This window comes from Sinohyriopsis cumingii, chromosome 4 (assembly GCF_028554795.1).
Source record: "Sinohyriopsis cumingii isolate HCF-2022 chromosome 4, ASM2855479v2, whole genome shotgun sequence".
NCBI classification, from domain to species: Eukaryota; Metazoa; Mollusca; class Bivalvia; order Unionida; family Unionidae; genus Sinohyriopsis; species Sinohyriopsis cumingii.
Genome location: NC_142964.1, coordinates 129,004,013 through 129,031,229, shown reverse-complemented (window position 1 = coordinate 129,031,229; position 27,217 = coordinate 129,004,013). Strand labels below are relative to the sequence as shown.

General features: G+C 34.2%; 1 long non-coding RNA gene across 1 annotated transcript; it reads left to right on the top strand.

Moving 5' to 3' along the window:
• The first annotated feature begins 6,816 nt into the window (after window positions 1-6,816).
• LOC149802086 (uncharacterized) lies at window positions 6,817-24,452 on the top strand. The gene is made up of 3 exons (XR_016420503.1): window positions 6,817-6,878; window positions 20,180-20,332; window positions 24,324-24,452. It is a non-coding gene; the product is annotated as an uncharacterized LOC149802086 (long non-coding RNA).
• Window positions 24,453-27,217: the final 2,765 nt, after the last annotated feature.

Below are 27,217 nucleotides of genomic sequence, written 5' to 3'. Positions count from 1 at the left end.
GTCAGTCTTTGCTTGAGCCTCATGGATTCGTCTATACTAATAATCCTCTGCTGCCACCACCAGACCTCCTAGCAAATGGGCATATATTGCTTCCGAAAATATGCATATATTCATAAATGGCATGTGGAAGTTCTTAACCCGACATCCAACTAACAATTTTATATTATCTACGAAAATTGCCTTTGTTCCTTCAAGGGCTGAGATGGTGCAGTCGTTAGCACTAACAAGATGCTTAACTCCAATTGCATCGGTTGCTGTGTCGCAAAGCACAAAACCAAATCGGTCCTTTGTTCTAGACGTCTTTTGTGCAGGTTCAGTGCATGAACCACGCCCTCTGCAATTTTGTTTCATTTGTATTGGAAAGTCTCTGTAGAGTGTTGCACGTTGCCATGGTTATAAAGATATTAGCTACTTCTCCGTGAAAAGCCTGCTTTGTGCTCAACAAACGTCTCAATGTCCCTTGGTTGAAACTAGACTACACGTGACCCGTCGATTAATCGAACATGCGGGCCGCGTGACAGCACGATAAGAAGTGTAGCAAAACATTAAGTGTCATGTATAGGAGTCGTTTTGTTTTATAAACAAAGGCTTTAAGGTCTTAGGTCTTAATCCAAGTTTAAAATAAATAAAGAAGCAACATTCAAGCAAACAAACATGGGATTACTAAACTGGATTAATGTATCTCTCTCGATGGTGAAGTTTAATTTTAATGGAAGGAACATAGAGGATATTACGGTTACAATTAATGGTACCAGTATTTGCTCTAAGCACTGCCTGCCTCATTTGATTAGGCAAATCTTTTCGAATCGCACAAACTCTGTCACATTTTCCGCTCAGACTTATTGCTTAAACAAAAATATGCCAACTTTAATATTGGAGCTACCCCACCCCCAATAAAAAAGATATTTGTTGTGAAAGCTCTAACATACATACATACATACATACATACATACATACATACATACATACATACATACATAAATACATACTTGCGCTATTTGTTTTAACTGTATTACGCAATAATTAATAGTAACTTTGTGGTTAATTTTCAGAAAAGGAGGTGATAAGTAAGCCTGATGAATTTGTACTGAAAACCAACATATGGATTTTCAACCACGTTGTGTTTCAGAGAAGGCGACGATATTTTTTCCAAGCCTTTGCACACGCAAACGAATCACACAACCAGACTGGTACAACACTGATATAAAATTGGTTAGTAAACTTCATAACTTCTACCAGCAAAACTAAGATTGGAAGAATTATAGAAATGACCGAAACACGACAACGTCTCTCGTCAGAGGATGTAAAAGAAAATATTCTTCTTGTTTAGTTCCAGTAGAATGGACACAAATCTCATCTGTACGCATTTCAAAGGTATTAACTCATAAAATTCTTACTCCGTCCGTCTTGAGATTACTGTAATAATTAAACTGTATAAAATGAAGACAAATATGCAAATTGATGAATTAATTTTTTCTATTTGTCAAAAGACGCCTGAATGAAAATGTTATTCCACCCCTAGTTCATTTTCAACTTTGTCTGATCTGAAAACAATTACCTTCTGATATTGTAATACCTAGATTTTCTGTCATTGAATTTTATATAATTCTTGGCACTTTTGATACGAATAAATCTTCCGCACATGATGGGATTAGTTTTAAAAATATTGAAGCTTTTCTGTAAATTAAAGCTCCGTCTGTCATTGTTCTCTTCGACAATTGTTTCGAAGTTGATGTGTTCCCTGCTGCCTTGAAGCAAGACAAAGTTTTCGTATTCATAAAGCCAGACCCTATAATGACCCATCCAATTATAAACATATTTCTATCCAACCCGTCATTTTAAATATAGCTGAGAAACACGGTGCTAGACGCCTATTTAGCTATATCGATACACATAGTATATCTCAGACAAAATCACTCTTGTCAGATTGCCTTGACTAAACTAATGACGAACAGCTATCCTTTATTAACGCAGGTATAATCACTGTGGTTGTCGTTATATTTCAAAAAGGCCTTCGATATTGTTGCTGACAAGCTTCGTTGGAGGAAATTAGCAGCTAATAAGCTTTAGCTCTTTCACACCCTTTGTACAAGTCGTACCTAATAAACTTGACGCAAAGTTTTTGTATTAGAAACCGATTGATAAGATTAGAACAAGTAAAGCGTGGTGTTCCACATGACGCCATTTTAGGTCCTGTTCTTTTCCTAATTTTTATGAATGATCTATGTGTCTTAAATACAATAATTCTGATATGTTCTCTGTTGATACAACTATCCAATAATCAGCCAGCTCTATATCCATTGTCGATTATTTTCTTGGGACCGATATTCAGTCTGTTCAAAATGGTGTAAGCAAAATAAGCAATGACCATAAGTCTATATACCAAAAAGAAAAAGAAAAATATTTTTTTTTTACAAAAAATACTTGTGTGACAATTCACTTGACTCAGAAATGTTTGACAAATCCTGTACTGTTACTTATGATCGATGATACTGAACTCGCTGTAGTTTCAAAAACTGTTAGATATTTGCATTAATAACAATGTCAATGTTTTACCGAGTCACCCAAATTAGTATGTTTGGTTATTTACTGAAAAAACGGACTGTATTTGTGACAATACCTTTTGCTTACGTTCCTGAAAATATTCTTAAGCCATTTTACAATAACTACATTTTACCAGTCTGAGATGTTATAGATACAGTTATATTCAGTAAGAGCGTTAGCAAATGCGGGGTCCCCTGGATTTACGCCCCACCCCACCCCACCCCACCCCACCCGTGATCACGGCATTTGGAAATAAACTTTTAAACAAGTTTTGTATGACACGGAATTAAAAAGTTTCTTCTTGCGCTTTGAAATTACTTTCGTTCTCTATATATATATTTTAAAAAATTAGTAACGTGCGTGGCCCCTGTGAGCGCGGGGCCCGATTGAGCCAAATCGGTCCAATCGGCCTAAGGCCGGCCCTGGAAATAACTTTAAATAACTATATTTATCTTAGATTATATAGGTACAGTCCTACTGCAGTAACCGTGTTTGACCAATCATAGATTATATAAGTATAGTCATATTACAATAATTATTGAATGAAAGGGTACCCGATTATGTTAGTTTCAATATCTCTAATAACAATGCCGCTATTGATATTATCAATAAAAGAGACAATAACAAATCAGCCAGTCTAGATGATATTCACTCAAAAACTCTGAATATGTTGACTTTATTAATCTCAGTGTCGTTGAAAGAAGTAACTAACTGTAGTATCACTTCCTGTAAATTTCTGGAGTCATTAAAATTGTCAAATGTATTCGCAATTCATAAAGTAAATGAAAAGAATGACCCATCCAACTATCGACCATCAGCAGTTCTATCTGTACTTTCAAACATTATTGAAAAACATGCCAGTAAGCATATTTTTGGGACATCTAAACAAGTACCAATTTCTCCATAAATCACAATCAGGTTTTCGACAGAGACATTCATGTCAAACTACGATGTCAAAACTTAAAGACCAGTGGCTACTAGCGATCTAATGAGGCAAATTTACTGGCCCAATCTTCATTGATTTAAAAAACAATATTCGATTTTGGGTGACCATTCGGTGTTCATCAGAATTTTTTCAGCCTGAATGTTTTCTTCAACCTCAGTTGCCTGGTTCATATCGTATCTCATTAAAATACACCATGATGTTTGCACGCGTACGTCCAATCAAGTCATATTTTAAGCGGTGTTCCTCAAGGATCTATATTAGGGCCTCTCCTTTTTCTACTGTTTATCAATGACTTACCCTTGTATCCTATGCAATCTAACACAGATCTCTTTGCGGACGACTCTACAGTCCATTCATCTGGTAAATTGCTTGAATCATATGAAAGTAAACTTCAAATCAACCTCAACAATATATCAGTATGGTGTCAACGAAACAGAATGCATATTTAATGTCTCTAAAACGAAATTATGATAATCTGAACAAGGCATCGCCTATCGACCAACACGGATTTACTTCTAACTCAAAATGGCTTAGATGTGTCTACTGCCAAAAATCAAACACTTGGTATCTACATCGATCAACATCTCAGCTCGAATACACTGTCGATCAGGTATGTGCATTTATAGTCAGAAGGTTAACTCTCTTAAAATTACTATTGATATTTCTACCTCCCCAGTCGCTTGAATTTTATTTGTCTGGATATATAATACCACTGATAGATTACGGCTGTACCATATGGGGAAACATATTCAATATTTAGAACTGAAAAACCACAAAAAAAGGTCCGCCCAAATAATTCTGAAACTTCCTGTTTCGACTCCCTCAAGTGTTTTCTTTTCAACAATGGCTAAAGACACAAAAACGTATTCTTTATTCTAAAGGAATCATGATATATAAATCTTTGATCACTCTTTCTCCTGATTATATCTACCTAATTGAACTAAGATTATCAAATACTGAGCGTAATCTCCGATTAACAAGTATTAACTATCTCCAGATTCGGCGGTCGAAAACCAACCATTAAAAAAGCTCATCGACTGTATCAGCACGTGCCTAATGGAATTCCGTACCCTTGAGGAAACGTAATTCAAAGTCAATTGCTTTGTTTAAAACTTTCATTAAATAAATTCTTTCATTACCAACTGAAATGAAATATTAAAGCCTCCCAATCGAGAACTTTATCATTGTGTCCAGAAAAAAATATGTACATGTTTTATTCGATGTATGTACATACGACTTCGGTTAAACTGAAATGTGTATACCTGTGTGTAGTATATTGTTCATATATATGTATCTGTTGACCATTATAGTCACAACTATTCATTCATTTTTTTTAAATATTTGTGAGTACGCGTGTGAGGGTACGTGAGTGTGTGTAAGTGACAATTCTTTCTTCTATTTTTAAATATATTTTATTTGTTTTCAAACATAACCGGTAAAAACAATTAAAGACCACATGCCAGGTAGGAATTTTCATGACCAAATGTTTAATTTTCGCTAAATACAGTTTATATTATTATTATTATTATTATTATTATTATTATTATTATTATTATTATTATTATTTACCAATCTTAGATTATGTAGATACAGTCCTATTTCAGTAAGTATATTTTGTCATTCTTAGAGTGTTGGTACAGCCCTATCTTTATCAATAACTATATTTGACCAATCTTGGATTATTTAGGTACAACCCTATCTATATCAATAACTATATTTGACCAATCTTGGGTTATTTAGTTACAACCCTATCTATATCAATAACTATATTTGACCGATCTTGGATTATTTAGGTACAACCCTATCTATATCAATAACTATATTTAGGTACAACCCTATTATAATAAATGTATTTTACCAATCTTAGATTATGTAGTTACCATTTGGAGCAACTGCAGTATCACTCAAACTGATATGATTTCTAAGTTGCAAAAACGAGTTGCTTGAATAATTCAAAAAGCTGATATATTCACACCATCTTTTCTGAAATGTATTCTATAAATAAAATGCTTCCCATATTGTGGGCGTGGTGCATTGCAGAAAGGTTGCATGATGTAAAAGTCGGAAAATGACATTTGACCTGAAAACTTATCATATTTTACCATCACATGATCAAGATCCTCGTTCCTTTACAAAACATGTATCTTTAATTCCACGAGTTTTCTCTTTCTATTTCCATAAATATCTTGCTGTATAGGCTCCAAAATTATGGATCACTCAATATTATTAATAAATATTTTAAATAAAAGACTTCATACTGAAACTTAAAATATATGCATCATTATTACTTTCTGGCTCATTGCTATTTATATCTGGGCTTATATTAGGATTTTGCGTGTTTTGTTCTTTTATTGTTTTAAATACTTTTATCTCATCATCTACCGTTCCTAGTCATATCATTTTAATGTGAGTTTTAAGATGGATTTAAAATGATAGGGCAATGTAGCATGTATACATTTGTATGCAGATCATCAGGGACAAATAGACTTTAATGCAAAGTAAGTTATCATTCTCATACAAAGATATTATATTTAGTATATTTACTTCATGATACATATATTTAACCGAAAACTATACATCAGATATAAGAAAAAACTAAATGAGATATACATAATCCTAATTACACACACACACACACACACACACACACACACATACATACATACATACATACATACATACATACATACATACATACATACGTACGTACGTACGTGTGTGTGTGTGTACCAGGATGAGGAACTAGATCATTTTAACTCATGGAGAGATTTTCCCGATCGTGCTCACTCTGAAGAATACTTGACTCGTATGTATGTATGTATGTATGTATGTATGTATCTATGTATCTATGTATGTATGTATGTATTCTGTCGAGAATCAGCTATATTAAATCAAGGTCAAATTTATTTATTTAAAACTATGACGTCGTGATTGATAAGAAGATAGAATCTAATATCAAACATCACATGGAAAACTCCCTTAGTCATGTCATGATTATGGCCTATTCATATCAATTTATTTAATAAGGCCAGAGGAATGCTAATAGTCTATGATCAAAGTGCTGAAGCTATTGAGTGTTGAGAGTTTATCCAGCAGTCGTTTGAAAAGATCTGCAGACAGTTGCCTATCGGTTTTTAATGATGCTATCCGACTGGTAAATATATTCCTCCAATTAAACGACTCGTTACAACATAGAGTCGTTATTGGATCTCTTCAGCAGCGAATGAGGACGAGTCACGTGCTTTCCACGCCTCCAGTACAACTATCGTAGGTTTGAGATTAAACGACTGGTTCTCAGCTGATGAAAATTAATCATGTCACGTTAGAGCTCTTATCCTAAATAGAAAAGGACACCCGACGAGAAATATAGCACTTCCCGCCGAACAAGGTATGACGTCATGCTTTAACGTTTAAATTTATTGAATAGATGAACTATATTATCTAGCAGATCGAACCTTTCCAGGCAAAAACCTAATGCATCTTTATCACGGAACTAAAAAATGTGTTGTATATTGTAGCTGTAATTGATTGCCTCCACTAAATCCCGCAGTGGCTTGTTCTAGAATATACCCTATACTGCATTATTTTTTTTATCACCGTATATCCGCCCATTTTATTACTATTACTGTGTACGATAACACTGGTTTCATTTGTCATTCTTTTCCTTAAAAACTTATCTGGACATTTCCTAACTAATCTAATAATAGTGTTTGCATGATTCATCGTACATCAGGCCACAAAGAACATTATAAATTTATTTCAAAATTCACCCCAAGCCCAATGCAGAGAGGATTTTTTTTTAAAAATCCAACACCAGTCCACCCACGATAATTTTCACCTTAGACCGCATTTTTTATAGTTCAGCCTCAAATAGCGTTATTTTCATTGTCGATAATCAATACCCTACCCGAAAAATATTTATAAAAATAACACCCTACACCAAACGATACAACCCTCCACCCTCAAGCAGTTATAAAATATCAGCATGGCTCCATCTTGCGCCACGTTTAACTAGGTCAAGGAGCTTTTACTAGACCCTGAGAGAGGTATTGGTAGGGTAGATGAGGATGGCGGTCATATTAAGGGTAGTAAGAGCCGTGTTTAAGGGGGGGGGGACGTACAAGAGGGTGGCGGTCATAGAGAGAAGTAGATAGCCAAACACTACCAATCCAATTAGAGACGGGGTGAAATTATGGAATATCATCATAAACCACGAGTGCTATCAATCTGTATCGAATGGGGTCCAGAGGCGGCCTGGAAGAGGAGTCCTCAGACGATGATAGAGGGTAAAGTAACCCACGGCTCTGACGACGAGACCAATGATTAAGTCCGTCATCAGGAGTCCTTCTGATTCTAATCGCTGTCAACATCTATCTGACTCACTTATGCGAAAGAAATCTAACCATATATGACTGGGCTAACGGTCCTTACCTCTCGCTATGGGAATATTCAACCGCCCTACCATCAACGTGCGTTTTGGATCAACTCTTCGTTAGCATCCCAGAATATAATTTTATGGAAAACGTGGACGTACTCGATGCTACATACAAAACCGGATAGGTTACTAGCGTCATCACATTCGACAGTGGCCCATGCTCAGCGGCTTGTTGGTAGTACCACAACCGATGGACACCGACTAGGGCTCATAAGTCGGAATTATCTCGTGGAGGTCGGCTAGGCTAGCATAAAATACATGACACAGCCTATCCTGCACCCTCGCCTAATTATTTGATGAGACCAGGAGCATATTTTTCGCTGATGGCTACCGCGACAAAGGCCATGATTACAGCCATCCTTATTTGGGGGTTCTACTCGGGGCTTACAACCAGAAGAGTGGCTTGTATTATGACTTGATATTGGGTATACGTTTTAAATCTTCTAAGTGACAACTTCGATAAGTCATTTACGAGAAGCAAAAGATCTTGCGAAGGTTTGTACCAGTCTGATAAAAATTACGTCATTACGGTCCGAGGTTTCAATGATGTTTATATATAAAGTTACACAACTTGTTGCGTTATATGGACCTAGTATTTCTGTCGTGCTAAGGTTGACCCTTAGGATCGTTGCTCACTTGGCAAACTCATTCCTGATCCATGAACTAAAGGCTATCCGGGTAGTCGTTATCGGGGGGATTCAGAGAAAGCTTTTGTTGTGCATTGTCCTAAACGCGTGTTTTAACGTGGTGAGCGTCATCAACCCTAAAAGGCGGCCGGGCCCTGAATCAGCAAAGAGGATACCGAGATTGCCGTCGCACTGACACGGATCTACAAAATGGGGAAGGCTTCAGTCACCTAAACTGCTGCAGGACGACTCCTAGTGATATTTTTTAATTTCATTATATGTCAAAATTATGTAGTTCTGTTTACTAGGAACTCGTACTTTTTCCAGAAAATAGTTTGACCTTGACTGTTCATTTCTATAAACACATAAAGATGACATTGTTCCCGATCTTAATTCAAATTTAGTAACAGTCACGTCAACAAGCTCTTTTTTAAAATTTATTTTTATTTTGGAAATAACGGTTAGATCGAGGCTGCATTGGATACATGACCCTAGGCTTGTAAATAGTTTTAGTGCAGTAAACAACTTTTATTCTTAGTGTAAAATGATTGATTTTTGTTCGGGTAATGCTGAGAGTGCGTGATGTAAACATGATCACGTGACCTTCATACGGGTACGCATTCTGCGTCTCAGAATTACTGTATAACCATTGTTTTAGAGAAATAAACTCATATTGGGCTTAAAATGCTTGATGTCAAGTCGTTTCCTTCTGTTGAAGCCAGTTTTCGAGTTATATGTTTATTTTTCTTCAGATTATTTGGACTCAAAAGGATTCTTTTTTCCTGGCAATATATGTGTGCTCATACAGAATTCTTTAACAAAGACATTTCTTTAAAAATAATTGGGATTTCCAAAACCGGAGGATTATTTATTGTGTTTTACAAGAACTGTAGACAACCACACTAAACAGGATACTGCATACGTCATCGCCTTCCATCTTGCATTCTTCGTCGGGACTCGAACTTGAATTCATTAGAACATTTCAATAATAGGAATTCTAACATTTTATTCTTGGAATATTTTTGGATTTGATTCTTAAAACCTGTCATTTTTTTATTTTTCCATTTTTCCAGTATTTTTCCAAGGAAATAAATAATTTAGTGAAATGTTTCAAAGCTTGTTGTTTTCACTCTTTCTTGTGTTACTGTTTATTCGAGCCTAAACACGTAACATAAGAAGCATTATGTCTTTGTTTATTCTTTACTCATTGGGTTTTAAGTACTGTTCCAGGTCTCTCTTTCTCCTTGTTATCTTCAAAGGTTTACATATGTATGTGTCATTTATTTTTCCAAATGCATTTTACTAGCCGCTTCAGCATTTTACTTCAAAATTTATAATTCTGGAGTTATTTAAGTTTCAATAAGTGTTTATTGATTGACTTAGTGCATAATGTATATATTTTATCCGGAGACTTAAACCAAAGTCACTAGGAATCTTACATATATTTATCCCACCCTGTTAGTCATTATATTTGTTTAACGTGAAATCCATACGTTATTGTCATACCATAAACATTTATAACTTTCTCTTCTTCGTCATTAATACTGATATTCAATATTTGTATGGTTCTTTCCAATTGTATGCATGAATTATTTTTATAATATGAAATTAAAACACCGTGATAAATTATTTTAATGACAATGTTTCTAACAAATATGAGTAAGTGCTAACAGAGCTATTTATAATGTTATAGGTCTGGTCTTCTAAAATGTATAATAGTTTTAGATTTCCGATGACTGCATTTACCTGTGCATATGGAATTCTTAGCAATGTAGAGGTTTATTTATTTGTGTAGATTGTGTATTTATTGCTAATTAGTTTTCAAACTTTTGAATTGTGTTTTGAAGGCATACTTAATATCAATCTTTTGTTTATTAGCGGTAATTCCACCTTTGACTTTGTCGATGTACATTTCAAAGTTATTGAATCTACATGGACGTGAAACGGTTTTTGCCAACTATACGTGTTACATTTAATGCTTTGTTAATTTTGGCATTTTGCTCAGTTACTACTATTGAAATTCTCAATACGTGATACAAGTCTATGGGGGGCCCCGAGTGGCCGAGTGGTCTAAAGCGCTCTTCGTTACGGATCACTGCCATCTCACCTTTGTCTGCGGCGGTTCGAGTCTAAGATTCAGCCAATGTGGGCATGTGAGAAAGCTTGCCAGTAGCTTCTCGTGGGTCGGTGGTTCTTTCCGGGGTTTTCCGGGTTCTTCCTCCACCATTAATACTGGCCGCCATGTATAGCCCATCGTGCTGAAAAATGGCGTTAAACCCTACAACAACAACAAGTCTATGCTCTTAAAGTAAGTAAAATGAAAGTGTTAAAGGCAACAAGCGTTGTAAAATTAAAAAAATAATTTATTGCCCTAGAATACAAAATGAACATGAGAAAACGGAACTTTCGGTATAGCGACTTAAATCCCAAAATAATCATAGAATTACAGACACAAGTCCTAATAATTTAAAGTCCGGAATAAAATTTGGTTGAAGTCCAAATTAACCCAGAGAATGGAGGTATTTATGTGTCTTTCATAGATAGCCCAACTGGACACAACATATAATACTACCTGAAAGTGCTAGATCTTAAAGCATGACTGAAAAATCCTCTCACGTACAAGATTGTGTAGTTCTCTACTTGACCTCGGGTCACAATTAGCATTTTCTAAACAAAACTATTACCTAATGGAAAATAACCTTCAAGTATGATCCTGGTGTTTACAAAATAATAACCATAACTTGGACTATGTAAAATACACTAAGGAAATTCCCAAACCTAGACTTAGGCCTTAATAAATATATTTGTTTCTATTGATAACGATACTGGTTTTAAACCCATGCACACAGTGAATAATTTAGCTATGTATTAGTTGTCTACAGAATAAAGTCCATTCAGTTCAAGCAGAAATGAACGCAATAACATGTAATGAAATAAAGAAAAATTAAAACCTAACTAACAAACAAAGCAAATCAAATATACATAACAACACGTCGGAAAATGTATTTCTCTCTTCTTTTTGCATACATATTCTTACTCTTTCATTGGCATATCGACTGAAACTTGTTGTTCTTTTGGCATATCTTTTGTAGTTTGATGTTGCTTTGGCATACCATATGTAACTTGCTGTTCTTTTGGCATGCCATTTGTAACTTGTTCTTTTGACATACCATATGTAACTTGTTCTTTTGGCATACCATATGTAACTTGTTCTTTTGGCATACCATATGTAACTTGTTCTTTTGGCATACCATATGTAACTTGCTGTTCTTTTGGCATGCCATTTGTAACTTGTTGTTCTTTTGGCGTGCCATTTGTAACTTGTTCTTTTGACATACCATATGTAACTTGTTCTTTTGGCATACCATATGTAACTTGCTGTTCTTTTGGCAAACCATTTCTAACTTGCTGTTCTTTGGGCATATATTTTTGTAGTTTTATGATCTTCCGGCATACCTCTTGTAACTTGCTGTTCTTTTGTCATACCATTTGTAATTTGCTGTTCTTTTGACATACCAATTGTAAATTGGTTTTCTTTCGGCATACCTTTAGTAATTTACTGTTTTTTGGGGGCATACCAACTGTAGTGTTATGTTCTTATGATATACTAATTGTAACTTACTATTTCAGAATTTATTCCCCATGCTAATAGATATCAAAATTTTTATCCAATGCAACAGTTTTATTTGAAAAAGGTTCTCTTTTGAATACATAAATGCGAAACCTCATACAACTATACCGCCTTTAAAGTAATACATTATGTTACAAGTATATATTCTTAAAATAAGTAACAGAAAAGAGTGAAAAAGCAACAATTTTTGTAAAATTCAACAATTAATTTATTTCCCTAAAATACAAAAGTGAAAATGAAAAAGAAGACCTTACGGTATTGCGAATCAAATTCCAAAATGATCCTAGAATTACAGACACTAGTCCTAATAATTTAGAGTCCTGAATAAAATTCTGTAGAAGTCCAAAATAAGTTCAAAACTGAAGGTGTTGATGTGTCTATGGCAGCTTGTAGAGTGTTGATGTGTCAACAATCTTTTTTTGAATCACAGTAATATAATTCCAGGTTTTAATTCACTATAAATTCCAGTGAATGTCTCTATCCGAGAATTGTATCAGCGCACTTTTGTATTTCCAAAGAAAATAATCACTTCAGTTCAATAATTTGAAGAAAATAAATTCCAGCCTAACTGGACACAGCATATAATACAACTTATAACTGCTTGATCTTAAAGCACGATTGAAAAATCATCTCGCTTACAAGGTTATATAGTTCTGTACTTGACCTCAGGTCACGATTAGCATTTACTTTTTAAAAAAAAATATATTACCTAATGAAAATATCCTTCTAAAATGATCATGTTGTTTACAAAATAAGAATATTAGTTATTATTAGAAACCAGAACCTGAACGATGTAAAATACACTAAGGAAATTCCAAAACCTAGCCCTAGACCCAAATAAACGTATTTACTTCTATTAATAATAAATCTGATGTTAAACCTATACACATATATAATAATTTAGCTATGTATTAGTTGTTTACAGACAAATGTCAATTCAGATCAAGCAGAAATTAACACAATTTTGGACAAGGTCAAGTCCAACATACAATGTTACATTATAATAACATATAATGAGATAAAAAGATTTTTTTAAAAACCTAGTAAACAATGCAAATTAAATATACATAACAATTATGCTTAAGGTACTTGTTTCTTATTGACTTGTTTTAATTTTAACACGTCATTGCTCTTGTTTTAATATTTTTGTTTACATTAGCCTTTATAAATCGTTGCCATTGTTTTCTCAGGTGTCTTCCATGTTCAACTTAATATTGACCTTGGATTTTTCTTTACTTGCATTCGCACTTAATTTATTTTACAATAAAGTCAAGCGAGTTCAGCGAACATAGTTCTTGTTAACGCGATTTTGGTTTTGAAGCTACTTACATATTATTTATGATAATCTTTCAATTTTTTTGTTCTATCTGAGATAACTTGAAGAATATTAAAAGGTGCAAGCAGTACAATTTTAGTGTTACAGATTCATTTTTAATATTGTCTACAATAAATGAAGATCAAGACATGTTCAGAATACAACATAGAGTGGTCAATACAGTGTTCATAAAACAATATTGTAGACCTTGCTATAGATCATACCTAATATTTTGGAGAAAAAAAAATTATTTTTCAAATTGGAGATAAAGGAATAAGAAGATTTAAACAAGTAACTCAGTCAAACGTATCACATGTTATCTATATTTAATTTGTATTGTTTATTGGCTATTCACCATGGTTATATGTTATGTATATCAATATTTGTAACTGACCTTTGTCTCAAATCAAGTTAGGGGTCCACCTCACTAGTGACATTTATTTTGTATACAACATAATACATAGGTAAACATGTTTATTTGCGTCAAAGCTTAGGGCATTAGTTTGTCTCTTGGAAATTTCTCATCTTGCTGACAACTTAGAATGTTTTAGAATGGAGACTGACCTACATCCTGGCTCTATTATAGTATTTAACTTTTTTATATTAATGTTGTTTGCTTATTCATTCCTACCTTGACATCCGAAGCAGAATCAGTCCTGTTGTGCTCAATATTTAATTTGGGTGGATTTATTTGTTCAAATTATTATTCACTGTAAATACAAAGTGCTTTATTATATTTATGGACTAAATCATTATTTTGGAATTCTTGTGAATTCATTCAAGAACTGTTGGATTATAGTATTGTGTAAGACTGTTAACAAATCTCACGTTCCAGGTCTTTGGCAAGTTAGAGTCTACAGGCACATCATATCATTCATTATTGGAATTCATTTGGATCACCACTCGAATTCGTTTGGAACGCATTACATTTGGACTTTAGACTTATGGTAACAAACATTTTAGGACTATTTCGGATTTAATTCACAATACTGAGTTCTTTTGTTCACATTTTCACTTTATATTCTAGGGAAATAAATTATTTGTTGAATTTTACAAACCTTGTTGGTTCTCGTTCCTTTCTGTTACTTAGTTTAACACCATAGAGCCCTAACAGACGATAAACATACAATATCTCTCTTACAAAGACTTAGAATTTTGAATGCAGTGAAGGAATTAAAATCTGATAGAACGTTAAATGATAATAGTGTTCAATCAGTTGAACTTCACCATAAAACGGTTACATTTTGTAAAACAAAATGAAGGTATTGATATACAAATATAGACGTCGATCATGTTATTCTTGGTAATTCTTTCTTTCTATCCAGATCAACAAAACAAAATGCTTTCAACGATCTAGAACAACATACCAAAAATGCTTTCATTGGTCCAACACAAGATGCGTGAGATAAAACATGTATAAAAGTTATCAAGTGCCATCACAGCAAGAAATAGAAGAGCAAAAAGGAGCATTAGATAGACTCTTAATGTATTGACTTATCTCGCTCAGTTTGTCTTTTATCTCCTTTATCAAATGGTTAACTATGTAGTAAATGATGTAATTGTTACATCACCTTCAACTGTTAAAGGAACAAATCCATCGATTACATAACATCCTGTACACACGTACCTATCATTATATTCAGTGTTTATCTTTTCAATGTTCTGTTTTTGTTTTCGCTAACTTGCTGTAGTTGGTCCGCTTCGTTACTCTCTCTTTTCGGCTTTTAAAAGGTATTTCTCTGAACGTTATTGAACCGAAATTGTCAATTTTAACGAAAATGACAGAAATTCTGTAAAAAAAAAAAAAATGACTTCTCTATTTGAAGTCACATGATCTTCGTTCAGTTCAGCCTGTAATATGCTTACATTATCAACTAAACGACTTGTGCCCATCTGAGATGACACTCCCTGTATTACTATATCTGAAAATGTCTGGCGTTTAAGCTGAACTAGCATTTAAAATTTGGATGTGTTTTCTTAATTGTTTTCTGTCCATTTTTTCCCAACTCCCTGTCAAGTAAAGTGTCAATTTATTTCCTGGTATGTTAAATTTGCTATAATAGTTCTTAAGACCTGTATGTTTCCAGCACTGCATTCCTTAGTCATTGTGATTGACAGCTTTGCTATTTACGCGATGATTTTTAGCTTTTTTCAAGTTGTTTTTGATCCATTTAAATAGTGTCAAACGGCAGAACCTGATCCAGAATGTTACGACTCTATGGCCTTTTACTAAGTAACAGAGAAGAACGAAAACCAACGAGTTTTGTAAAAATAAAGACATAATTTATTTTCCTACAATTCAGCGTGAAAATGTAAAAACGAATAAACAGTATTGCGATTTAAATTCCAAATGTCATAAAAAATTATCTCAAAGTCCAAATGTATAAAGTTTCAACTGAATTCCACTGGTATTCTAAATTGAAATTGTCTATGTGCCTGAAATATCGAACGTAATAACGTACCGATGGCCTCATTTGGGATGATGTGCTAACAGTCTTTTCATGTATCACAATAATATAATCCAAACATGTTCTTGTCTGAAATCACTATCATTCCAAATTAATGTTCTATCCAAGAATATTATAAATGAACACTTGTTTTTCCAGTGAATAATAATTTTAATAAATAATTCCATTAAAAATTAAATACTGAATACAACAATGAGACTGATGCTGCCTCAGATCTTAAAGATAAGAATGAGCAATTTCCAACGTTAACAAGATTATATAATCCCCTTTACTTGACCTGAGTAGTAATTACCATTTTCTGCAAATATTCTGTCACTTAATTCACGTTATCATTATAGAATATTCTAAGTTGCCTACAATACAAGGTATATTACTCAATTTAAAATAATGAACATCTGAAGCATCAGGTGAAACACGTGAATGAATAATTAACACAAAGGAATCATTTGAACATTAAATAAGAGAAATAGAGACTGTAATAGATGAATACCATCGAAACATTAACACTGAAACTACCTTTAGTTTTATATATGCTGGAAGAAGAAAGAAAATTACAGACTTAGCAGATGCAGTAAAAGTAGCTGAATCAAAGTGATATGAAATCAAACGTTGAAATGCATGAAACACAGATAGCAGAGTTATCCATCAGCAGAGAAACAGGTGCGACTGAATTTTTTTTTACAAGAACCTATGCATAATACACAGACAAAGCAATACAAAATATCTGGACAATAAAGAGATTCTGAAAAAGAAAACTTTAGATAAAATATCAGCAAACTAAATATCAACGTTAGAAAGTATTAACAATTAAGTGAAAAGTTTAAACAACTATTTAAATAAAATGTGTAAAAATTGCTGCTATTTTTACAGTTATAAATCTAATATCAGCAACACTTCGTATACAAGGTTTGACAAGGGCAGGCCGAGGAGCAAGTATTGGCACAGTCAGTACAAATACATCCGTTGACAAAGCTAAAACGGAATTAAAAATATTCCCAACTATTACTATTGGCTAGCTAAAAACAAATAGCAGAATCATCGTTCACTGGTATCGATGGAAGTCTAACAAACTAGATTCTTAAATTATCTGGACAAAGTTGTTTTTGCATTAGCTGATCATATTATTTTGCTCTTTGTTTCCTTAATTATATTTGCAGCTTTGATCAGAGGCCTGGATATGGCATAGATAAAGAATTAAAAATGAGCAATGGCTCCTAGAAAAGTCTACTTCATAACCTTACGCACATCAACTACATCGACCATTGTCATACTTATAGACGCTTGTTTAATTGTCTCATGATTTAGTTCCTTTTAAATCATGCGCAGTATGGATTACAGGACGTCCACTATTTTGATGCTTTATCTTTAAATCACTTACACAGGTTCTTTCCTTTTCTGTAAGTTACTTCGCAAAGAATCTCTTGACGAATAGTTATAGACCGTTACCAGCAGCTGAGATTCCATTTGATTACCATGCCAGTATTTATAGCAGAATTTATATCTAGACTAAATATATCTGGCGACGTTTGTTAACTGTTAATGTACAGTGCTACCATTTTGTCATTGTAACCGACTATGCTACCTATTTTTTATTGTAACAGACTATGGTACCTGTTTGTTATTGTAACTGACCATGCTACCTGTTGTTATTGCAACCGACTATGCTACCTAATGTTATTGTAACCTACTATGCTACCTATTTGTTACTGTAACCGACTATGCTACCTGTTTGTTAATGTAACCGACCATGCTACCTGTTGTTATTGCAACCTACCAAGTTTCCTGTTGTTTTTGTAACCGACTATGCTGCCTGTTGTTATTTTAACCTACATTACTTCCTATTGTAATTGGAACCTGCTGTGCTAACTGTCTTCATTCTTGAGATCACTTGGTAATAAAATAAATATCTACATACCATATAGTTATACTTAAGATTAGAATATGAAAATAATTCTTAAATGTTATTAAAATGTTTTCATCTAGGTTATATCGAGTTCACCCAAATTTAAACTTTTACAATCGACGTTTCTTTAACTGATGATAGTGGGAGACGAACTTACATTATTAAGAAGTGAATCCAAAATAATCCTGAAAAAGTTCTAGAAAAGTCCAAAAGAATGAAAAGTTCCGTATAACCAGAACTGTTTTTAATAATTCGCAATAGTTCCAAGACAATACTACAGGTCAGTGAGAACTTTGTGTTCAAATGAATAATCCAAACTAATATTTTTCCTCTCAAATAATAACTAAATAAAAAGTAAAAGACGTCTGTAGACTTGTTGTTACAACAAGAACACAAGAAATAGGAATAACAAAACTGCCCAGTCTGAGGAACGTATATATAGGTGAAAAGCTTAAACACATATATCATCTACACTATCTACGTGAGATATCCAACATCGTAGAAGAAATCACAAGATTTAAACCATCCAAATGGGAGTTAACTAAAGTTTTCTTAGATACCACCTCACCGATCTGTTCAATCGGAAAAAGGCCGAATATCTTAAACATATTAATAATTATATTATTAGTAACTGTTAAAAAGTGCGTTATTATCTATTTATAGATCCTATGCAATTTTACGTTTTTTTTATATCTTAAAATAGGCCCTATGCACGTACACCAAATCCAGTTATATATAATCACTACATTTTACAGCCATGAATAAAAATTACCAAAATTAGACAAAATTATGTACCATGATTTACAAGAAAACCCCATAAATATACATAACATTAAAGTCTCCTAGTCTTGACCTCTGACTTTATTCCCCATTGTTTTCAAGTACATTATCCATGAGTTAGCATATCGAGTTTAAAAGTTTAAAACAGTGCTGTCCAATCTTTTTGACACCATGGGCCACTGAAAAATGTTTTTCTTGGAGCCGAGGACCGCAGCAAAAAACTGAAAAGCAACGACTATATAGCTGCTCGAGCTCTGGCGGGCCATTTAAAATCAGCCTGCGGGCCGCGGGTTGGACAGCACTGGTTTAAAACAACAAACTATATCTGGTTTAAAATTAATAGAATGAACATGTGTTAGACAAATATCAATCTTCGAATATAGTAGCATGAAATAATATTTTTGAAAGAAGTATAATACAAGTAACCCGTGCATTTAACAACATTTTACGAGTTAGCTTCAGTTCCATCTACCATACGGAACGTGTAATCAGAGAAAAACCCTAAACATAAATCACATGAACACTGGCAAAACTGTATTCACACTGTCAATTTCATTTATCATTGAAAACATTGTATTTGCACAAAACATAAAAATAGGACTTTTACTTGACCTTGAAAACGTTTGTGTGTTACTTTTTGAGCATTCATGAGATGACGAAAGTGGTATAGCGGTTACGAATAACTCCATGACTCAACGTTAGTGACTCATGTCGACATAGTAAGCTAACATCACCTTATCACTTCTAAAAGAAAAAAACCTGTTTAATTTCTACATTTACATTTTCCACGGTAATGTTGAAATTAAAGAATTCTTTCCAAAACTTGTGCGTTTGACCTTTTAAGGAAACTGAGATTGTAGTTTTCTCTGTGACCTACGGGAAAATTGCCTTGTATAGTAAATATAAAAATCAACTGGTTTTCTTTTTCTCTCAAGCGTTTCACAACGTGACAACGGCAATCCCATGATCCTGCTGCACCATCATGCAAAAATGGCTCAGACTTTATGGCGGTAGCTTTATGTGTTGGCCAATCCAAACAATTGTTAGAAGTGTTTGAAGAAATCAAAGCCGATCAGACAAAAATACCAGTGAAAACGAATAGCTGCTACTTAAGTGTCTTTGCTTTGCTGCATCGATTTCGAGAAACACCGAAAGGAGTAAAATTACGGATAAAATTTGCTTCGAATTAAAAACTGCCATCTTTATAAACTCGTTCAAGTCAACAAAAATAGTTTAGATGTTTTCATGCGGGTTTTTTTGGGGGGTGAAAATGACGTAGCGCACGAAATTTTCTAGATTAGCATCTTTTTATCTCAGATGGTTTTCTTGTCTGAGCAGCTTTGATATTTTTCAAACACCCTACAGCTTGCTTTATTTGACTGAAATATAAAACTAATATAAAAAAGCCCAAAGTAATCCAAATGACATTGCTGTAGGATTGTAAAATTGTGTGAGCATGCACAGACATTCATAAACATATTATCTGACAGGTACGTATGATTACTAGCAAGATTAAACTCTTCGTTTTCAGGTGCCTTTATATGGCCCAGCTCTAAGATTACAGGCTCCCGCTCACAGATTGCCATGCCTATTTCAAATATCAATCAGAAACCTAAGCAGGCGCAATTAGATAGGCAACTATCTATGGTGAGACATGAACGTGACTGTTCACAACCCCTGACAGGTAAGGTCGCTGGATTACTTATTGGGGGTCCGTGGGATTACATGATAACATTGTGTGATATTTTTTTCGAAATCAAACAGTGCTAGATACATCTGTAACATCGTAAATCCCAGGATACGTTTGCTTAAAAATACAAAGAAGAGAATAATCTGAAATAACGGTGACATATAACAATCAGAATTTTAAACGTTGTATAATGTATTTCTTCTTAACAACTATAATAGTTCTTCATTGTCATTACTGAAAAAAGCAATAGGATGTGTATATTGTAGACATAAATACGTATGAATTTCTCCGGATCTGATGTTATCAGAATTTTTTTTTTTTTTTTTTTTGTCTATATTAACATTGATAGAATTTAAAAATTAAAGAAGTATTAGAATAAATAATTTGCATATTGAATGTAAGAACTAGGGTTTGGATAAGGTTAGCTATATCTGGAAAAAGAATTTACGATATTTTGAAACCTGTATTGGAAAACTGTTCTCTTTCACAACGTTTTGTTCAAAATAGCGTCTTTTACGATAGCAAAAGTTTGTTATAGCCTTGTCCTCATAGTCGTCTATGCAGAAATTCACAATTTTATATACATTATGATCCAGTCAATAAATTCCATTCAAGTACACACCATTGTTTCTTCTGCGATGTCTTACACACAAACATAGTACCTTGGAAAATATAACGGACATGAACTTACATTATCCTTCATAATCATTTAGTCACCTGTGCAGTGGAATATTGCCTAAATTTATAATATAAAATACAGCGCGGACGCGAAAATCAATAGCATTAATCAGTGGTAAGCACCTGGTCTCCACAAGAATCATTCGGATAATTATTACCATATACACGAGATTCCGAGTCAAGGCGCTTTCTACCGCCGGATAGACAACCACTCTTCATTTGACACATCACTATGCGTCAGCAGCAGTACCGTTGACACGCTTCATTTCACCTATATTAACTGGGGCAGTTAAACTTGGAGATCAGTCAATTAAAGTAAGTACGGAAGTTAGGTATTCCGTTCAGGGTGGGGGTGACACTTGGGAAAGCTTGCTGGTGGGGTATAGAATTAAGCATAGAAAATTTATTGAACCAGTACTTCTTCATTTCTTTATACGTGTAAATGTAATTAGAAATGATACAAGTCAATTGAACATCGGAGAGAAATGGAAAGTAAACAAATATAATTGACATTTACACTTTCACGAAAGATGTACACAATATACAAACCTTATTTCGAATCAGTAATGTTTTCTTAACGTATTAACAGTGTCGATTTTCTGAAGTTCTTGCAATTTAACAGTATCTGTATTGTTGTGACTGCTATATTCGGTTACATTTGGTTGCACTCTAATTTATTTCGAGGCATTTAGATATTATCTGATTGCTGATTAATTTCCTTGTAAGTCTTTACTTCCATTGCACGAATAGCTGTTGTCGTTGCCGGTCGCTAAATCAGATTGATTTCTTCAAAATCAATTCAGGGCACGATTACATTGCAAATAAATACTTGAACATGTAGAAACATTGTACGATTTCGCAAGATGAAAGCGAAAGAAAGAATCAAAAGTGGCCAGCACCCCCTCGCCGCAATGCTACCCACTTTGAGGATGCGTTCAACTCAAAATTGTGTCCTTTTACAAGTACAAGATACACGACCATGACCTACTTCTCGCCTAAGCGGAAGTGATTTGTCTATTTACAACTCTGCAACCTATTCCCGGGATCACCTGTGATCCTGCTATAAGGAAACACACATTGTTTATCAGAAGGATAAATAAAATGACGCTACATCGCAATCTTTTTCTCTATATGCTTTTCTATACATGGAAAAGCATCTGTAATTTTGGTTGTCAAGAAAAAGGAAAAACCATTTAACTTCCGACAGGAAAACGAGGCAATGGGAGAGAAAACAAATATCTTCCTTGGGTTTTTATCTGAGACTTTGTCAGACTTTTCAACCACTCTGCCGACCGGCTAATCGAAAAAAGTGGTTCAGCATGATGAAATTTTCAGATGACTAATTATCATTATAACTATGAATGTCTCAGTTTCAAATATATATATTTTCTTCACGTAAAGCACGGAAGATTGTTGACCTAATTTTTAGCTTTTAAATGATAGCATTTTTGGGACAATTCTTTGTTGCAAGATTTTCGGTGGTACTCCTTTGAGCTAAGAGATAAACATTATTTTAAAATCGAGGAAACACCATATAGAAATTACAAAATTGCATAAAGTGTATATTTACATTCAATCTTTTAGTAGATATGATATCAATAATTTCACCCTTTGCGGATTTTCAAGAAATTTATGTTAATTTGTGGACCCCTCTCCACTCTCCATCTATGTTAAGATGGAGAACTTTGAGGGGACCCCTTTTGATTCGAAAGTTTAAGGATTTTATGTCTGTTTATATGCCCACAGAGCCTGTTGTCGCGCGTATTCCTAAATAATCATAAAGCGTTTGGATAAAAGTTTTATATTTTCGAGAAAGGGTTTTTCTCTAACAATTTGATTTTTTTAGTTTAAAAGGGCTTCGACTCCCCTCCTTTATACCTTGGCCAGCTGGCTGGTTTCCTCGCCTTTGTTTATTTAATTTAGGTGATCATTGTCATTGATCATTCGACTCTCGTGTGTGCTATATGTGTTATTTAATATAGGTGATCCTTACCAGTGATGATACGAGCCCCGTGTGTGCTATATATGTTATTTAATACAGGTGATCGTGCCAGTGATCACACGGGTCACCTGTGTGCTATATGTTATTTAATACATGTGACCTTGCCAGTGATCATATGAGTCCTGTATGTGCTGTATGTTTTTTAATATAGGTGATCCTGCCAATGATCATATAAGTCCAGTATGTGCTGTATGTGTTATTAATATTGGTGATCCTGCCAATGATCATATGAGTCCCGTATGTGCTGTATGTTATTTAATATAGGTGATCCTGCCAATGATCATATGAGTTCCGTATGTGCTGTATGTTATTTAATATAGGTGATCCTGCCAATGATCATATGAGTTCCGTATGTGCTCTATGTTCTTTTTAAACATATGTGACCCTGCCAATGATCATATGAGTCCCGTATGTGTTATTTAATATTGGTGATCTTGCCAGTGATCATACGAGTCCCGTATGTGCTGTATGTGTTGTGCTATAATGTATTTTTATATCCTATGTAGATGTTTGGACTGGCTTAATGGTCAAATCATTACAGTTTTCTTTAGATTTTATAAAGAAGCTTATCTATAAAAGTAAAATTAAATCTGAGCTAGGGTTTGTTTTATATTTGGTTTCATTTTTGAAAGAAAACTGCTATTAATCGAGGAAGCTCTTTTAGAGCCGTCGAATTTGAAATAAAAATCTGCGAAGTCGTTTACGGCAGCTATAGAATTTAATCTGAATTGAAAAGAAGAGACCAATTGAAACAATCTGAATGAAACTATATACATTTTAACGTGATGGAAAAAGCGAATTTGAAGATTTTAAATTTGAAAATGGCAGATGGTGTAGGCCTGATACATCTGGGCGAGGAGAAATTAAATGCCAGTCATTAAAACAATAGTATGCATATGGGAATATATGAGGAAATAATGGAGATCATTTGGGGAAAATATAATTGGAACCCTGCTAGCTAAGGTATCCCTGTAAGAATAATCGATTTCATTTAATGACGCAACTTTGCAGCCGATGAAGGGGCGGACTGAACATGATTCTTAAATTTTTTGATTTTGCAGCCAGTGTTATTAGGATGTAATACCGCGCGCTCGATTGATAGAGCAGAGCACGAGAACATTGTTATGACGTCATGACTAGCATTTTGGTTGTTCCATTAATCATTCATATCTCTGCTCTTGAAATAATGTACTTTTTGAGTGTAGCTCGATATGAAAGTAGTCATCAGTTAGACGTAGAGAACGTGACTCTTCTATGGATAAACTGACTGCCTTAAGTTATAAATATAAATATCTTCTTTTTCAGCGTATCCACCCATATTTTCAACAAATAATGTGAAAAGTTACACGGTCGGCTGGAATCAAAATTAATTTTGATATGAGAAAATATAGGGAGTCAGTGGACTTCATGGAGCAGTTGCAATACAAATAAACAAAAAGATTGAAATGAAAAACGTCTGAACCTTATTACATGTAAAGATTAATGTTAAACTTTGATTTTTGCAATCACCAGAACACCAAAATCTCTCTCTCTCTCTCTCTCTCTCTCTCTCTCTCTCTCTCTCTCCAACCTCTTCGAGTAATCAGCCGTAACATAGTTTTTAGTCTACGCTCCATTCCACAGGTATGGAACTATTTTTCCCCTTTAAATAAATATAAACCAGGTCAAACACAAAGGAATGTATTTATTATTTGGATGATACAAAATTGTTAATTAGACGTTTAGCAGTAGACATCAAGCAAGTAAACAAACACCGACTCGGACGTAATCTGACCAGTTAGCTAAACCTTTGCCGCCGTGAGTGGGTCATTTAGGTGAACAATATTATTATCAGACATTTGTGGATTTAACAAAAAAAATAATTATTGTCTATAAAGTATGAAATCACAATCCTGATTCTGCTCAACATAAATACAGAAAATTTCCGAGATAGAATAATATATTTTCTCTGCCGAAGAGACTGATTGAATCTGAATCGTCTCTTCAAATGTTCAGACCGTACAATATGGTCTTAGTTTACCAAAACCCATTTCATTTCAAATTTGTCAAAGACTGATAAGTTATAGGACAAAAGAAAATTCCCATTTTATACTGTAAGTGTCAATTCAGTGATTTAAACGGGATAGCTGTCAATAAGCTTTGAAAATGTCTGACACGTGGAGCCAAAGCGGACTGTCTTTGAGACATCTTTGGCGTCTTTTTATTGGAATAATGGAAGCTTATGTAAATAAGAGCATTTAATCTTAACTTAACTCAAAGAGTAAACAATCTCGTTGTTAGAATGGGAATTAGAATATTTGCTTCGAAACTAGCATAAAAACAGACAAGCAACTGGTCTAAATAGCCGTTTGCTGTCAACTACCCCGCCATTGTTCAAATTGGTGACGTTATAGTGCAGTAGACATTTCCAGATTCCAATGGATGGAACGTTTTCAAGTCTTCTTGCACCACATGCTTCACTTGCTAGCTAAAACTCGAGTCATAAAATGTCATAATCATAAGGTTTCAGAAATTCATATCGCCAACATTATTTGTGTCATTAGATGTCACTACAACGAATTTCTGGACCCGTGTATCTTTTCGCTCAATACAACTATCTGGCGCGAGATGCAAATATATACAAATAAATCCAATATTAATACTAATCATACAAATATACACAAATAAATCCAATCTTAAGATCACAGAAGCAACAATTCTAATACTTATTCTTACCAAAATGCTAGACGGTCACAAGGTAGATTAGTTCCATGCAAATAAGTCACCTTCTTGATATAATGTTGTTACATTATTATTATTAAATGATTTATCTAAAATGTAATATAAATATATCCTGAACTCGATACACTGCTACAACTTATAATAATAATAATAATAATAATAATAATAATAATAATAATAATTGTTGTTGTTGTAAGGTTTAACGCCATTTTTCAGCACAATATAAGCTATACATGGCGGCTAGTATAAATGGCGGAGGAAGAAGCCGGGAAAACCCGAGAAAGAACCAGCGACCCACGAGAAGCTGCTGGCAAGCTTTTTCACATACCCACATGGGCCGAACCCGAGACTCGAACCGAAGCAGACAGAGGTGAGATGGAAATGATCCGTAACGGTGAGCGCTTTAGACCACTAGACCACTCGGGGTCCAAATAATAATAATAAGGAAAATCCTGTCACGTTGCTTACTTTTCTTGGTAGAAATAAGATGGATTTAAAGACAATGTAGATGGACAACTTGCAAATATAAGAGACCCATGAGGGTACAAACATCTGTATGAATACAAAGGATAAATGCAAGAGTCCCAAGAGGGTACAAACAATCTGTATGAATACAAATGAAACATGCAAGATGCTCATGAGATACAAATATACGCACAAGTACAACGGAAACGGAAACATCTTTCGACATGATAGCGTATAATTCTATAGAATTAAACGATATATTTAAATAGCTTTCAGCTTGTTCCTCTTTCTTTCTTTGAACAAAAACTAAACTGTTAACTGCCTTCACAAAGTATGCATGCTGTTTACTGTCAGTTTTAAATGTGTTCACGAACATTTATTTGACTCTCAAGATTGAAAAGAGTCCGTTTTGAGATGTTTTACGGTGTTGACTCTTAGCTTAATTTCTTTGTAACCTTTCTAGGGTGAATGCTGTGTCAGTCCAATAAATTCTAAAAATCGTACAAGTCTTAATAATAATGTCGCTGTGATTGGTTAAAGAGGTGAGTCAGCAAACGAAAGTTCACTGGATAATTTTTCTTTAATCCATTCCCCTGACATCGCGCAATTGTGTCATGGGCGAAATAAATAATATGCCTTTTGTATTTATCCATCGCTCTGACCGGATATTGATTCATGCTGAATCAGCCCAGTTAAAAACACTTCTAGACGAATTAGGTTAGTCCTACATGACAGAAAGCAGTATGTCATCCCGAAAGGATCAAATTTAACAAAAGCAGATGTTCTTGTAAGAATATCCCAATATGCTGCCCATGCCCATTTCTTTTTCTAGTATTCATGAACGGTCTCCCAGAAGACTCTCTGCTATTCGGGACAATTGCTAACCAGTATGATAGTGACTTCTCTAAGAAGACTCCACATTGTTCAAAGAATGGAAACGAAATTGGCAGATGAGCTTCAATTGTAACAACTGCACATGTATCAGGACTGAACCTAAAAATAGCTCCTACCGT